This window comes from Cupressus sempervirens, chromosome 1 (genome assembly GCF_028749045.1).
Source record: "Cupressus sempervirens isolate cs-2001-9-10 chromosome 1, ASM2874904v1, whole genome shotgun sequence".
Classification (NCBI taxonomy): domain Eukaryota; kingdom Viridiplantae; phylum Streptophyta; class Pinopsida; order Cupressales; family Cupressaceae; genus Cupressus; species Cupressus sempervirens.
This window is the reverse complement of record NC_143118.1, coordinates 563,454,559-563,470,541: the sequence shown is the minus strand read 5'-3', so window position 1 is coordinate 563,470,541 and position 15,983 is coordinate 563,454,559. Positions and strand designations below refer to the sequence as shown.

At 36.6% G+C, this 15,983-nt stretch overlaps 1 protein-coding gene across 1 annotated transcript in view; it reads left to right on the top strand.

Annotated features, from left to right (window-relative positions):
* The window catches only part of LOC149578676 (polyribonucleotide nucleotidyltransferase), a 273,752-nt gene that overhangs the window by 190,972 nt on the left and 66,797 nt on the right, over nucleotides 1-15,983 (top strand). The window lies entirely within an intron of this gene.

The window sequence follows — 15,983 nt, the reverse complement described above, 5'->3', positions numbered from 1 at the left end:
GAGTGAATACTTGAAACATTGCATTGAATTGGAACATCGAACATTAAACATAAATAGTTGAATTTGCAAATAGTGAATAGTAGGATGTCCCCCATCCTCGGTGGAGGTGGTGGAATCTAGTGGCACCGCTGGGAACGGGGAGACGGAGTCCCCAAGTCTCCGGTGCGTTGAAGTCTCCGAGATGTCGAGCAAAAAGGGGGGGGGACGCGTCCCCGTGTTACTATGTTTATTAGTAAACTTGAGATTTTATTTTGTTATTTGTTGAGATCGGGAAGACACGGTTCATTTTTTTTTCATGTAGAAATTCCTCTCTTGATGCAAATGTTGATATCAAGAATATTCCTTGATATGGTATCAAAGCTGCTGTATCATGCATTGGTATTGGTCATTTCTTCTCTGTTCTCTTTGTTCTTCAATCCATAAAGAGTGCCTGATCATTTGTTCTTGACCACATTGTGGCCTTTTCTCATCTTTATTAGGATCCAAGGGCATGAATCACACAGTTGTTGCTTGATTTCTTTTTAGGCAATGATGCCTAATGTTAACTGCTATATTTGATATATTAGATACTTTATAATAATGATGGTAGTGCGTACCTGAGACAGGAGCCAAAAATGTCTTATTTGCTTATGTCGAATTTGAGAATGCACTGTTTATTGTTTTTTCATGCATAAATTACCCTCTTAATGAAAATTATGATATCATGTGGGTTTCTTGATGTGGTATCAAATCTGCTATATCATGCATTATTGTCGGTCATTTCTTCTCTGTTGTCTTTTAATGCCCCCTTTTTACTGAAACAAGATTATGTGAAATTTAACCAAAATCCTTAGTGTTGCAGCCTCAATTAATCAATATGAGTACCATAATTACTGACTTGCACAATGACATACATAGAAATGATTTGGTATTAAAGCAGTTGTGGTGATATTTGATATGATAGTTTAATCAATTTGGTAAAAGTATGTACAAAATTATCTTGCCATTCAGTAAAGATTAGCACAGTCTTTTCTGTATCTAGTATAACAATAATATTATGTAATTGCAATGGCTGTGCTTACAGGGAAATCCCTTGGATCTCTCAGAATACTGATAATATATGCAGGCAATCTCTTGGATCTCTGAGCTTGGACAAACAAGGGACTTGATTACTTATAATGCTGGAGATGCTTTGTCTGATATGTTATCCTTTAATAACTAATATGCAGTGATGGATAGGGTTATCACTTCCAACAATATAAATGCTGTTTCTGAATATTGTATAATATAATTGATAAAAAAGCAATCCGATTTGTAGGGAGTTAGGAGTCTTTTTAATGGTCACTTTTATATAATTACTATATTATCAATATAATCAGGGTATATGCCTTTTGCAAAATAAAATACAATTTTTTGGAGTTATATGCGTGTATTTTTAAGACTGTTTACACTTTCTTGATGTTCCATCTCTCTTCTAGATAGAACATGTTGCCAAGTAATACCAGAAATAAGAACAAAACAATTTAATCATGGGTTGGGATCCCATATATACACATTGTACAATCAAACTCAACAACCTCATTGATCTCTAGGAAATCACCATGCTGATGAAGGCGAATCTGAATTGACAATGTAGGTTCAAGTTGTTAAGAAATTTGTATTGACCATAAGCAATTTACTTGTGCAGCCTAAAGCAAGTTGCAAGAAGCAAGGCAAAAAGTGGATAGTTTTTCTTGGAGCAGTTCCATTTGGTGATCAAGTATAAGAAGAAAAAAAAATACTATTGTTGTGGAAGATATGTCTTCTTGGACAACCATTTCTAAGGTCATATCAGCTTTGTGATGGCTTAACAGACTCTTTTCACTAGAGAGTCCTATGAAGAAGAATATGAACAAGACTCAGATTTTGGGGTAGAAGTTTAGACAGCTCCAAGGACAAGTGAACAAATTGTATGTACTAAAGGCACCTAAGCTTTTACTCATGAAGGAGGCTTGTACTCCTAAAGGTGCACTTCATTTTGGTGTTGGTAATCTAGCGGCTCATTTGCATGGGTTTGTGTAATCATGTAAAATGAAAGTAAAGGTAGCAAGATTTTGTATAGATTAGAATATATGCTGCACTAGTAAATCTATGATTAAAAAGGAAGGTCCCTTTACAACTATTCCAGTGTTTACTAAATCATTAGAAACTATTGTTTGAACATTTTAGGTGGGCTGCTAGTAAGAAAGCATGGGAATCATTATCTCTTTTTTGTTGTTGTTAGATTTAGAAAGATGTACATATGAACACCATGCAAATAGACTATCACATGTAGAGAGATGAATGATTTGTTGTCTGTTGTTTGGGTGCTTGATGATTTGTCAAAATCCGTCCTTTCATATAAGGATACTTGGTTTGTTGGGAGGATTTTTCTTGCTTTATGAATGAATTTGTGTTAGAAATGGAAAAAGAAATATGTAAATAAGCAAAACCAGGAAAGAATCTAAGTGAGATAATGCATGAAAAGATATTACCATAAGATAGGAGAGAGAAAGCTTCAAGATCCAACACCATGAGACAAGATATTTGGAAAGGGGAAAGCAAAGAAAACCCCTTGTGACATTATGAATGAGGCATGAAAAGCCTAAGAAGAAAGAGAGAGAGAGCAAGAGAGCAATTGCTCATACAATAATTGAGAAGAGGAAGAAACCTCATTAGAAATGAGAAAAGAGGGTCATCTCTTAAATAGAGATGAGAGAGAGGAGTTAGAATGTAACTCCCATGTCTATGAATGCCACCATTCATAAGTGTGTGAGGCCAAGTGTGAGATTCCTCTTAAGTAGGAATAATCTAAATTACAAATTACAATATATATTTGTCCTCACATATTCCACTAGATGACAAAATAAGATGTAGTGGAAAAAGGACAAAAAAGAAATATATTAGGATACCTTGGCTTATATCCTAATATATTATAACAATAAATAAAGGAGGTCTAACCTTGGTTTATAAACACACCAAGGAAAGATTACAACTTCTAACAATTTGGATACCAAACTCCAAAACAATACTAGTTTTCATCATGAAATAGATTGCAGAGAAGTTGCAGATTGGGTTTTGGTTCAGCTTATAAGAGGGTATAACATGTTCTTAAAAGCTTAGGATGCATCTTTAGCATATATAAAACTTTCATATAATAGTGCAATCCATTTCATTGCCAATAAGTCAAAATTTGAAAGTATGTATTGGATATTGATTCTTTACCTATTCATGCACTTGATGTTATGCAAGATATATGAATGGCCAAGGACATATGTCAAAAGTGTTAAGAGCCAAGAAGTGTCGAGGATTTTGCCAAATCAACCCAATATAAAAGAGAAAGAAGAGAGGGCAGAAGTGAAGTATAAGACAAGAAATGAACAATATTTTGTGGAACATCTTTGAAAAGTAGGAGAAAAGGTATGGGTATCCTTTGGCAAAAAATAGTGAGGACTGGTGAAGAAGACCAAGCCTCCAAAATGTGGACAATTTGCCAAAATTGACATGGCTGGGAAGAACACATTTACTTTCTACCCACATCCTTTCAACAGGTTTTATTAGTGGTGAATTGTAAATACTTATTGTTGTATGAGAACTTCTTGTTACATACAAAAGGAAATTTGATAATCCCTCACTAAATGATTTGATCTATATTATAAAACTAATTCTTTGAGAGGGCAAGCTAGAAAGAGATCTCCAAGAATCTCTTCAAATGGGATTCAAAGACAACTAATACTCCAAGGAGAACGTAAAGGAATTCTTTCCATAATGTTTCATTGATGTTTTGTTAGACCTAAAAAAATCTCTATGAAGCAAGGTATGATCCGTGAGATTCACAGAAGTTGTATATACTATGGATTGGATGTTTTTTATAAATTTGAAATTGTTTAAGTACTCACTATTTAGTTTAGTTAAAATCACCAATTATACCTGCACAACAATTGTGGGTCCAAACTTCAAAGACCCCTTTATGAAATACATGCATGTATCATTAGCTCCTTGGAAATTGTATGAAAAATAAGTGAAGGCTTTCTAGAAATTTGAAATAGTTAAAATCACCAATTATACTTGCACAACAATTGTGGGTCCAAACTTCAAAGACCCCTTTATGAAATGCATGCATGTTCCATTAGTTCCTTAGAAATTTGAAATAGTTAAGTTTTAGAACAACATAAGGGGAAATGTAGAAAGACTACTAGCAGTGATGCTCCAAACATGGTGGTTGAATTATTCGATTTGCAAATTAAGGATAATATGGAGGCTTTGACAATTATGATGACTCCAACAAGAGCAAAACCATTAAACATGCCACTAGGTGAGACAATATAAAAAAGCAATCTTGGATAAGAAGTATTCCATGATTAGTATTCTAATGGAAGAAAATGAAGGCTATGTGAATTACTAGTGGATTAAGCATAGTCATGGATGGTTGAATGAACATTAGACACTGTCCACTCAGCAACATTATAGTCACTTGTATATAGGGTCCTTAGCACATTCCAGTGATGGACTCACCAGGATTCAATGTTCATTCAGTGTTCAATCGAGGCTGACTAGCACTAGGCTACAGTTAGTCGAGAGTCAGTCAGGGGTATCACGATAATGTATTTGATCAGTCCACCCCAACTAGCACTATGGGGTATGGGAAGGTGTGCTCAGATAGTCACTTGTATAGAGGGCCCTTACTACCTTAGGTTTATCAATTGCTCTATGTTCCACAACGACGCTGATTTCCAATTCTTAACCCTTTGAGATGCAGTTGAGGAGGTGAGGCAACAAAAAGTGGTGCAAGAAGGAATCAATGTGGGCTATATGTTTAGAGTTGTAGGGAAGTTAATTGAGGTGATCATTAAGCATAATTAATGAGCTCTTGCTATGTGCATGCCATGAATAATGCACCTAGGGACATGTGAAAATATTGACTGCAACAAATAAGTTGTTAATGCTGTTAGAGATGTGCAAATGTTTATCTCCAACCACTACAATTATTATGCAATATTCAAAATGTATAAGGAATGAATTTTTAAACATGTAGAGACTAGATATGTATCAGTCTTTATTCTCTTTAAAAGATTTTTAAGTTGTAAAAGACATTGCATCCAATGGTCAAAACAATAGAGCAGAATTGGTGGCCTGATTCTAAGTCAGGGGCAAGGAAGAGGGTGAATGAGGGTGTAAAAGAATGACATTTCTTTGGCCAATAGGAAGCACACTTGTATTTATTATTAGACTAGTCTTTATACTCTTTAGATATGGGGGTGCTAGTACACAGTATTGGAGAGGTGTATCAGTGCATTGACTGTATGCTTGACCGAATGAAGCCCATTTTTCATGAGAAAGATCCTGCATTATAGTTCTATCATGAACATTTTCAGTGAATCATTCAACAAAGGTGTTAGAAGCCTAACAATCATTGCACATGGCTTTATATGTATTAGACCTAAAGTGGTATAAGGAAAGGTGTGGTAGAGTTATCCCTCTTAGATGTTGAGGTGATGCTGGGTCATGAAGGCTATTTAGAAAATATTTGGTGTTGAGGATGTGCCAGCATATTAGTTGGCAAAATTTGCCACTTCGGGGATATCTAGAAGAGTTCAAGATATATAGGAGACTATAGCACGACATGATTTTTCTGTGGAAGACTATGGAGAAGCATCATTCTTTGACAACCAAACTAGCCATCCATTTGTTATCCCAAGTTTCTTGCTTTTTTTGAGAGAGTTTTTTCTACTTACAATGAGATTGGAGAAGTTCCTACTCGTAAATAACATATTTTTTTTGATGGGTAATAGGCAGAAGCCAAGATTAATTTTTTATTATTTGTTGTGATTAATTATTATTTATTAAGTTTGAGTAGACTTGAACACAAGGTCTCCTAGATAAGAGGCTCACAATTTTCTGTTGTGTTGTAGGCTTTTGCCTGTAAATAACATATTTATTCAAGGGGACTCCATCAACCCGATGGGATGTAGAGCTAGAGGAGCCAACAAACATTGATGATGATGAAACATAGATGGGGTTGGTTGGTATTGTTTTGAAGGAACTTCACCTCAAGGAGTCTAGCAGCTTGAGTAATGAAGATATTGCAACAGGCTTGAGGATGATTAGAGGCATTAGGCCATTGCTTAATTATATTTGAATGTTGAATGTAATCATCATTTTGACTAATTATTTATTGATATTTAGCTGCTGATATACAATATTCTGATTTTTCATTGTTCAATGCAGTGTGCTTAGCATTTCAAAGTTCATCTTTTATTCCTTGATTTTGACTTTGATATTTAAATTATCAATTCATATATATCTTCAATTAAATTTTGTCAACTAAATATGAAACTGACTAGGTTAGTAGCTTTGAATAGAGTGGGCTAAAATTAAACACTTAATCTACGACAGGGGTGATCTCATGTTAATTCCTTGTAAATATCAAAGATGCATATCTAAAGAAGTAATAGAGGCACAATACAAATTTTTTAATTGAAATTCCTATTACAGGGGAACATCTATATGGCAGGCTCTTGCATGTGCTATTAATCAAAAACACATAAAACTGCTAAAAGGAATGTGATATCTCTTGCACACAAGACAATCATAGCAGAGGCTAAAGTCCAAGCTTATAAGCAAAAGATGCATGTTGTAATCCTTACCAAAAATTGCATATTAATTGAAACCTAAATCTACTTTGGTCTCGTTCCTAAAATTCTTCTTCACCTACAAGTTGTGCACTCTATCCTATTCATTACATATGTATAATTGCAGCTATAAGACGGAATAAGGAATGTGAACTTTGAAAGATCCCTGATGGATCTCTTTTGATAAACTGCTGTAATTTCCTGAACTTAAATTTTTGTTTTCCTGTTTATTAAATTTTCTTGCAGAACTAGACGAAAGTGCAGAAAGGTTGGATTCTTTTTGTGTTTTGATGGTTTTACAACATAGAAAGGAATAGGGAATAGCAAACATGAAACAATACTGAAATAAATAAGGTATACAACAAAAATCCGAATTATTGCAAACCGTACCAGGTGGATTTGTTTGAATTATAGAACCAAGTAATAAATCCAATGCATTTCTCAAAGCTCACATCCAATTTTGATAAGAAATTGGAAGGTGAAGAATGTTCGTGAATCCAACGTACATTTGGAGGTGACTACAAGCAATACTCTATACACCACATGGTGTATCTACTGCAAATGGCGTCCCACAGGCTGCAATGAACCACGTCCCAACTGGAAAGATGATATGCCACGCTGAAACCCCAATGAGAATTGATGCCTCTGTCCTTAATCACCACACACAATGCCTAAGAGATTCGGTGCCAAAGATTGCTGAGGGCTACGTCCTAGCCAATCACTAACCTGGGGTTTGTGTCCTAGACTAGAAATCGCCCATTCAGAGAAAATTCATTTGCTAAACAAGTTGTCAAATATGCAAAAGATGATCTTAGAATGAAGCTTCTATCTCCTTATAACCCCTCTCAATTGCAAATCGAACCCTAAGTGTCTCCAAGTGGCATTGGGTAGTGAAAGTGTTATAATTTATTATTTTAAAGTGGTCATGTTACTAGAAAATGACCTTTTTCCTAAAAGACAGAAATCTGTTCACTGAATTGCCCTGAGACCAAAGAGAAAGATTTAGAGAATTTCGAGACCTTTCCAATGAGCTATCACACCATAGGATGTGCATCCAGATGAGGCCAAAAACCCCTTATCACTTCAAATGGCTAATAACTTAGCCTTATTTAATTATTAAACGATAACTTAGGAAATATTAAAAATATAACCCAAATAGCCACAAAATGCCCAACTGACATCACAAACCATATAATCATCGTATCACCTGTCTGTGACTGAAGTCGGAAATCAAGGATCCACTGGTAGTCTTATCCCTAAAATCTAGGGATGCTCCTAAAATTTAGGAAACAAGCCCTATCCCTCTGAAACTGAACCCAAAGAGTAATCTCATGGAGACCCAACCCTGGGCAAGATCATACCTCCTAAAAAGTAGGAACTGCCATCTAAAATCAAGGAACATCTCCCAACTGATCAATAACTGCCAGAACATCAAGTCCCCGACACTGAATAACCATACTGGGTCTCTATCCAACCCTGTCAGCCTACAAGACCCCATAATAAGCTGACTCACATGTCTCTGCTAGACTGAGCTAAAAAAGTGGACATGATAGTCCTCCCCTCTCGGAGATGCTTGCCCACAAGCAATACAACACTAATCCTTTGCTATCCCAAGCAATCCAAATACAAAGCACTGATCGACCCCAAACCTGAAGTGTCTCATCAGGACAAACATACTCCCCACTGTAAGGTGTAGAAGTGAAGTAGATCACATCATCACAGTAGAGTATCCACCCTTGAATACCCTCGCACCCAAGAATTCAAACAAATGGCCATCCAGTCCTCTTGTCAAAATTCAGACTAGTAGCCTGTCCCAAAACAGTCCTGTTATGCAATCCATCCCAAACCTCATACAATCTCCGTGGCAAATCTAAGGCACTTGCTCCTGTGTGTTGAGATATTTAGGGACATGAGGTTATGATTAAATCACTGTTACTATCTGAATCCTGATCAGTAATCATACTCCTAGCTGATCCACCCGGAGACTCAAGTGGGCATGCCTTGAGCACGGTCTTCCTTCTCCCCACCATAAAGTCCAATTTCTCTTCTTGAAATCTTGGTTGTATCTCCCCAAATATTGCAACCACTGTACACCCAAAACTACATCCGTGCCCCCTAGATCACACATGTAAAAGTCATCTATCAAGGTGTATCCCTTCATGCCTATGCTTAACTGTGGGATACCCTTGACGCATTGCAGACTAAGACCATTGGCCACAGTCACATCTATTCCTGGAAAATTCTGTACTTGCAAACCACATCGGTCTACCATTCTTGTATTTATAAAATTATGTGTAGACCCACTGTCCAAACAATACACAGTATGCCCATGGATCATACTCGAGATGTAGAAGAGGTGAATCATTGGTGCACCTAACAACGTAGCCATAGTCCCTTGTGTTGCGACTGCTACCTTAGCATCTTCGAGCTCAATTAGGACACCATCATCTTTGTCATTTATATCTCGAACCTCCTCATCGTCTGCATCTGATATGACCTCAATAAGATGTGCCTTTCCCTGCTCAAGGCACCTATGTCCCAGTACCCATGGCTCCTTACAAGAAAAAATATAATTTCCTCTTCGTTAGTTCATTTCTCGAATACAGGTCTACTTTGGGAGGTGGAGGTGGCGTGTCCTTAGCCTGTTAAGGAGGTCTCTGTGGTGCCTGTATATTCCTCGATGGTTTCTTATCAGTCTGATAAGAGGTAGGAGTGGTGTCCAATCTCAATGTCACATCAATAGCATCCTTAAGAGTGGCCGGCTGGAAAGCACAAACCAATCCCTTAAGCCTGTCCTGCAATCCCTCAATGAATAGCATCACACTACGCTTTTGTTTCATATCAGGTACCATAACTGCAATGCGCTAGAACTCATTAATATAAGCTTTTGCATGACCAATTTGTCTTAGATGAGCCATCTCTCTATAGTAAAGTTTTGTATCCTTACGGTCAAACCGTGTAATGAGTCGCTCAGTGAAATCAGCATAGGAATGTACTAAGGTGTGATCCTGGGTAACCAATCCATGGTGCCACCAATCATAGGTAATCCCCTCTAGATACAACACAACAAACTGAATAGCCTCACGATCAGGCATGGGCCGTAATGAAAGATATATATCCAACTTGTGAACCCAAGCTCGTGCACTCGTATCTCCTGAGCCATTATATGTAGCCAATGTGATCTTCCTAGTAGCTCTATTGAGGTCATAGTTCTGTTGCTGCTGTGGTGGTCTATAACCACGATCTCCCTTAAACCTAGTTGTATCTCTACGCTGTGCACAATATTGGGGTAGAGAGAAGACATCCCTAACCTTAGGGGGTAGAGCTCTCCACTTAGTTGTGGCTCCACGTATGCTAGCCGTTCACCTGGTATGAACTAAGGAAGCAATGGTCTATTCGTAGTAGGTGTACGATGGCGATGCCGCCTAGAGGAATGAAGGGAGCTCCCAACTAAAGAATGTGACTGATGGCTGCGCTGACTACCAACCATTGAAACTAATCTAGTTCGCCCGCCTTTGTGTCCACCCATCTCCAAACGCTCCAAGGTATCCTGTAATTTGTCTAAAGCCTAAGCTATCCTAGGTTGAGTAGTGAATAGGGCCTGCACCATCTCTCTCTCTTCATCATCCTGATTCCTTGTGCCGCCCACTTGTTCTTGTGCCATAATAGGTTCCTGGTCTATTCCAAACCCTTGCGCGTATATAATCTATGTATCTCAGCTCTTGGATGCATAGATTTGTATTCAATCCACCAACTAGTGACTACCCAGATGCTAATATGAATTATCAAAACTATTGATCCAGTACGTAGATGCCAGAATGGATTATCAAAACTTTTTAGCCAGTACCTAGATGCTGAAATGAATTATCAAAACTTTTTATCCAACAGCCAGATGCCAAAATGAATTATCAAAACTTTTTAGCCAGTACCGAGATGCTGAAATCTGTTGTGACAATTTCTCACAAAACCTATAGGTTGGCAGGATGTAAGCTTTGATACCACTGAAAGATCCTTGATGGAACTCTTTTCATAAATTGCTGTAATTTCTTGAATTTAAATTTTTGTTTTCCTGTTTATTAAATTTTCTTGCAGAACTAGACGGAAGTGCAGAAAGGTTGGATTCTTTTTTTGTTTTGATGGTTTTACAACATAGAGAGGAATAGGGAACAACAAACATGAAACAATACTGAAATAAATAAGGTATACAACAAAAATCAGAATTATTGCAAACCGTACTAGGTAGATTTGTCAAAATTATAGAACCAAGCAATAAATCCAATGCATTTCCCAAAGCTCACATCCAATTTTGATAACAAACTGGAAGGTGAAGAATGTTCGTGAATCTAGCATACATTTGGAGGTGAATACAAGCAGTACTCTATACACCACGTGGCGTCCCACAGCTTGCAATGAACCACATTCCAACTGGAAAGATGATATGCCACGCTAAAACCACAATAGGAAGTGATGCCTCTGTCCTTAATCACCACGCACAATGCCTAAGAGATTTGGTGCCAAAGATTGTTGAGGGCAATGTCCCAGCCAATCACTAACCTAGGTTTTGTGTCCCAGACTAGAAATCGCCATTCAGAGAAAATTCATTTGCTAAACAAGTTGTCAAATATGCAAAAGATGATCTTAGAATGAAGCTTCTATCTCCTTATAACCCTTCTCAATTGCAAATCGAACCCTAAGTGTCTCCAAGTGGTGTTGGGCAGTGAAAGTGTTATAATTTCTTATTTTAAAGTGGTCATGTTACTAGAAAATGACCTTTTTCCTCAAAGACTGAAATCTGTTCACTGAATTGCCCTGAGACCAAAGAGAAAGATTTAGAGAATTTCGAGACCTTTCCAATGAGCTATCACACCATTGGATGTGCATCCAGATGAGGCCAAAAACCCCTTATCACTCCAAATGGCTAATAACTTAGCCTTATTTAATTATTAAATGCTAACTTAGGATATATTAAAAATATAACCCAAATAGCCGCAAAATGCCCAACTGACATCACAAACCATAAAATCATCTTGTCACTTGTTTGTGACTGAAGTCGGAAATCAAGGATCCACTGGTAGTCTTATCCCTAAAATCTAGGGATGCTCCTAAAATTTAAGAAACAAGCCCTATCCCTCTGAAACTGAACCCAAAGAGTAATCTCATGGAGACCCAACTCTGGCAAGATCATACCTCCTAAAAAGTAGGAACTGCCTCCTAGAGTCAAGGAACATCTCCCAACTGATCAATAAGTGCCAGAACATCAAATCCCCAACACTGAATAACCATACTGGGTCTCTATCCAACCCCGTCAGCCTACAACACCCCATAATAAGCTGACTCATATGTCTCTGCTAGACTGAGCTAAAAGAGGGGACATGACAAACTTAATGATATTAATATTCAACAAATGTACAAGGTTAATTTGATGTGGGGAATTTTACCAATTATTTGGCTGTGATTCTTTGATATCTTCATTTAAGTTTTGGACTTGCCCCAAGTTTTGTAGGAGCATATTTTTTTAAAAACTACACTTTTGGGATTAACTAAATTACTAGACTACATGCATCAGCACACATGTTGATTAGAACATAAAGGAAAATATTAAAATACTGAGCAGGATTGCAGCAAGTGCTCACTTCTGTGTCTATTTAGACAAAATGGAATATGACAAGGGAATTATATGATGTAGAGGATAAAACCTAGGAAATGACTTACGTAAAGACACCTCAGTCAGAATGAAACTAGAAGGAGACAACATGTATCATTTTTTGTGTTAACATAAGACTCTAAATACTGATGTCTTATATAAAATACTCCAAGAGATATATAGTGAGGTTGCAATAAATTTTACGATATCATGATTCTTAAGAGACTTCGATATCATGATTCTTAGGAGACTCCGACAATAAAAATGGCCAAGGGAAATGAAAACAGGGATTTCTCAGTTAGTACATTCTCATACAATTTAAAAGAAATAAATCAAAATCAAGCTTGTTATGTTAGACAAAAGGTAGTGGTATGCAGCAATTTTTTATTAAACAACATAAATCTCATCATTTCCTTTATCCATGTCAATTCAAGATGCTTCAAGTATATTGGCAAGTTCCATTATGTTGAGGCATCTTAAAAGAATAATGGAAATGACAATGAAGTTCTATCATGTTCATTGAAGCCTGAATTCTTCATAAGTTTTAGCACCCCTTGATTGTTACAAAATAAGGGTGAAGGCTCTACCTTAGATATCTTTGTGTCTGAAAGCATCCGTTAGAGGTGTATTGCCTCACATGTTTTAACTGCTCCTTGATATTTTACTTTTGTTAAGGATATAGCTATTGCTTGTTATTTCCTGCTAGTCCATGTGGCTACATCTGGGCCAATGCTGAAGATAACTAGAAGCAGACTTTCTGTCATCTACAGAACTTGACTAATTCTAATCTGTAGATCCAACCAACCTAGGATCTTTTCTTTTATTGTACAAATTGCCTATTTTTAATCTATAAACCCAGCAGCAAAAGTCAACTGTTGTTTTGCATATCTCAACACTGGTGTAGTCTGATGTTCCACTTTGGGCGCTGTCTTGAATATAAAAATGAAACTCATACATAGCTAAAATCATGCTATGGTTGTAAGTTATATTAAGTTTTTCACTAGTTGCTTGTAAGGTGGTTCAATGACAGTCAACACTCTCTCTGAGTTAATTTTGGCTAGAAGTTTGAACCCTTTCTTTATGGTTGTTGATGAGATTTCACAATCTATCAATTTGAACTTTTGAGACATTTAGATGGTGAATAGAAAATGTTGCCACTTTGTAATGTCTTCTTTTAGAGATTGCCCCAGTTCTTTCCCTAGAATCACAAATTCCATCAAAATAAGAATTGTAAGATGGTTAGGGCCCATTTGGTTGCTGGAATAGGACTGGAATAGGAAGAGAAAATTAGAATATGTTTTATATTTGCTGTTTGGTACTCTCAATCAGAATTGTGTGCCCCTAAAATGAGTATATGTCTATGCCAAAAAATAGTTGGAACTGGAATAGCCATTCCTATTCCCAAACTGTTTTTTTATTAAAAAAAAAAAATTTAATTCCTTTCCCATTCCATTTTTCTATTCTAATTTTCAATTCCTATGCCAGCAACCAAACGGGCCCTTAGAGATAACTTAAAATGACTTTTTAACAAGGTAAATCCTGATTCAGGTCCTGCTTTTGTAAATTTTGACAAGAAAGACCCTACTTGTATGTCTTGATACCATTTTGGCTAATTGCATCTTATAACAGTACCATTACTAAATTGCAAGTTGATATAACATGTACGCAAATTAATTAAGGGTTTAATTAAGTTTAGCTTGGCTTAAATTTTGGCATATATATATATATATATATATATATATATATATATATATATATATATATATATATATTTGTATGAGCTGTTCCATAATAAAATAATATAACTTTTTGTGTTTTTAACATACTTTTGGGCCTCATGGGTTGTGGGTCCTCGTGGGTCTGTAGAGGGTGTTAGTGGTCCTCTCGGTTCCGTGCCACGGACTGTGTTTTCTCAAGACTAGGCTTGACTACTAATGTGGTTTCCAGTTATTCAATATATATTTCAATTTGGTGTGATATTTTAAATCAGTTTTGTGTTGGATTTGGATTGATTCAATTGCTATTGATATTTAGTGTCACATATTTTATTTATATAATGGAGGGCTTGAATATATATATATACAGACACACACACACATATATTTTTGTGAGTTGTACCATTTAATTTTAAATTATATCAAATTGCTATATACTAATAGTACTGTTATACCATTTTGGCTAATTGCATCCTATAGCAGTACCATTATTAAATTGCAATTTGATATAATATATACACAAATTAAATAAGCGTTGAATTAAGGTTTAGCTTGGCTTAAATTTTGGCATATTTGTAAATATTTGTATGAGCTGTACCATAATAAAATAATAAAAAATATAGTTTTTTGTGTTTTTAACATACTTGTTGGCCTCATGGGTCCATGCAGGGTTGTTAGTGGCCATTTCAAGTATGTGGCATGGATTGTGGCTCATCGTGAGTTTGCGGATCCACAAGGACCTATAGCCGGTGGCGTGGACCCTGCTCGGACCCGCTACTAACCCAACACGAATCTAGACCCAAACCCAGCTAGTAGGGTCCGAATGGTGCAACCTAGATTACAAGCTTAAGGGAAATCAAGTGCTATGTAAAGAGTAGGAAATAAAGAATACTTCCCTCGGAGGTCTAAAGGAGCCCTAATTTCTCCATTTGTGCACTGTCCTTAAATTTTTTATTTTGTCTCAGCAGACATTTCGTAAATTAGATGATATGCACGGTCTATTCAGAAATTTCTGAATTATTGAGCCATAACACATTACAGCATACTAGTACCTTCCATTTGCATTTGTCAAACAATTATAGGTTCATAGAAAAGTTCAAACTGAATCATTCTTTTGACATATTGAATCAAAGATATGCATAAGAAGAAAGTCAACCAATAGAGCCATCCATATTCTTGATGGGTGCCTTAAAGAAATTGATGTTTCCATTTCAAAGATTACCACTAATCTTCCTTGGTTTACCAACACAAGGGTTTATGGATCAATCAACCTTGACTCCACCTGCAAATGCTGGTCTACCAGTCCAATTTTGTGATTAGCATTAATTTCATCTAAAAGAGGCTTCTCAATATATGTACCAGAAACATTCAGCATAGGTTTGAAAATGCCTTTAAAACAATTGTATTTACAAATGTGCAGAAACATGACAAGTGATCAAGAGGATGCTAGATATTTCATTACTGGAAGTGATGACTGGACTTCCCAATTGTGTTATGTTTCTCGTGGAACTTGTGATGCTTTACTAGCATGACATGTTGGCCCAATCACTTGTATTGAATACTCAAGTTTTGACAAAGGGATAATGATTGGTTTAATAGATGGTATGGTGAGAATTTGGGAAATTCAAGAGGGCTCATCGCAATGTGTGGAAACTGTAAGCATTCATTCATCAGACATATTATCAGTCAAGATTGAAGAACGATGGTTAGCTATTGGTGCTGTAGATAATTCCATGTCCTTGTTCCACCAAATTGAATAGAGACCAAGTGTCCACTCTAATCACATGGCTAGCAAAATGGCAGGATGACAACTATATTGGACTCCACAACAAATTTTTGCTATGGTTCGATGTGTGGCTTCTAATAGTGACTATGGAAGAATTTGCAGTGGTGGTTGTAATGAAATACTTAGGCTTTGGGAGCCAGCTGTTCAAGTATGACATTTTTCGCTGGTAGGGCTAGCCCCTCTATGGGAGGCAGACTGTCAATTGCTTC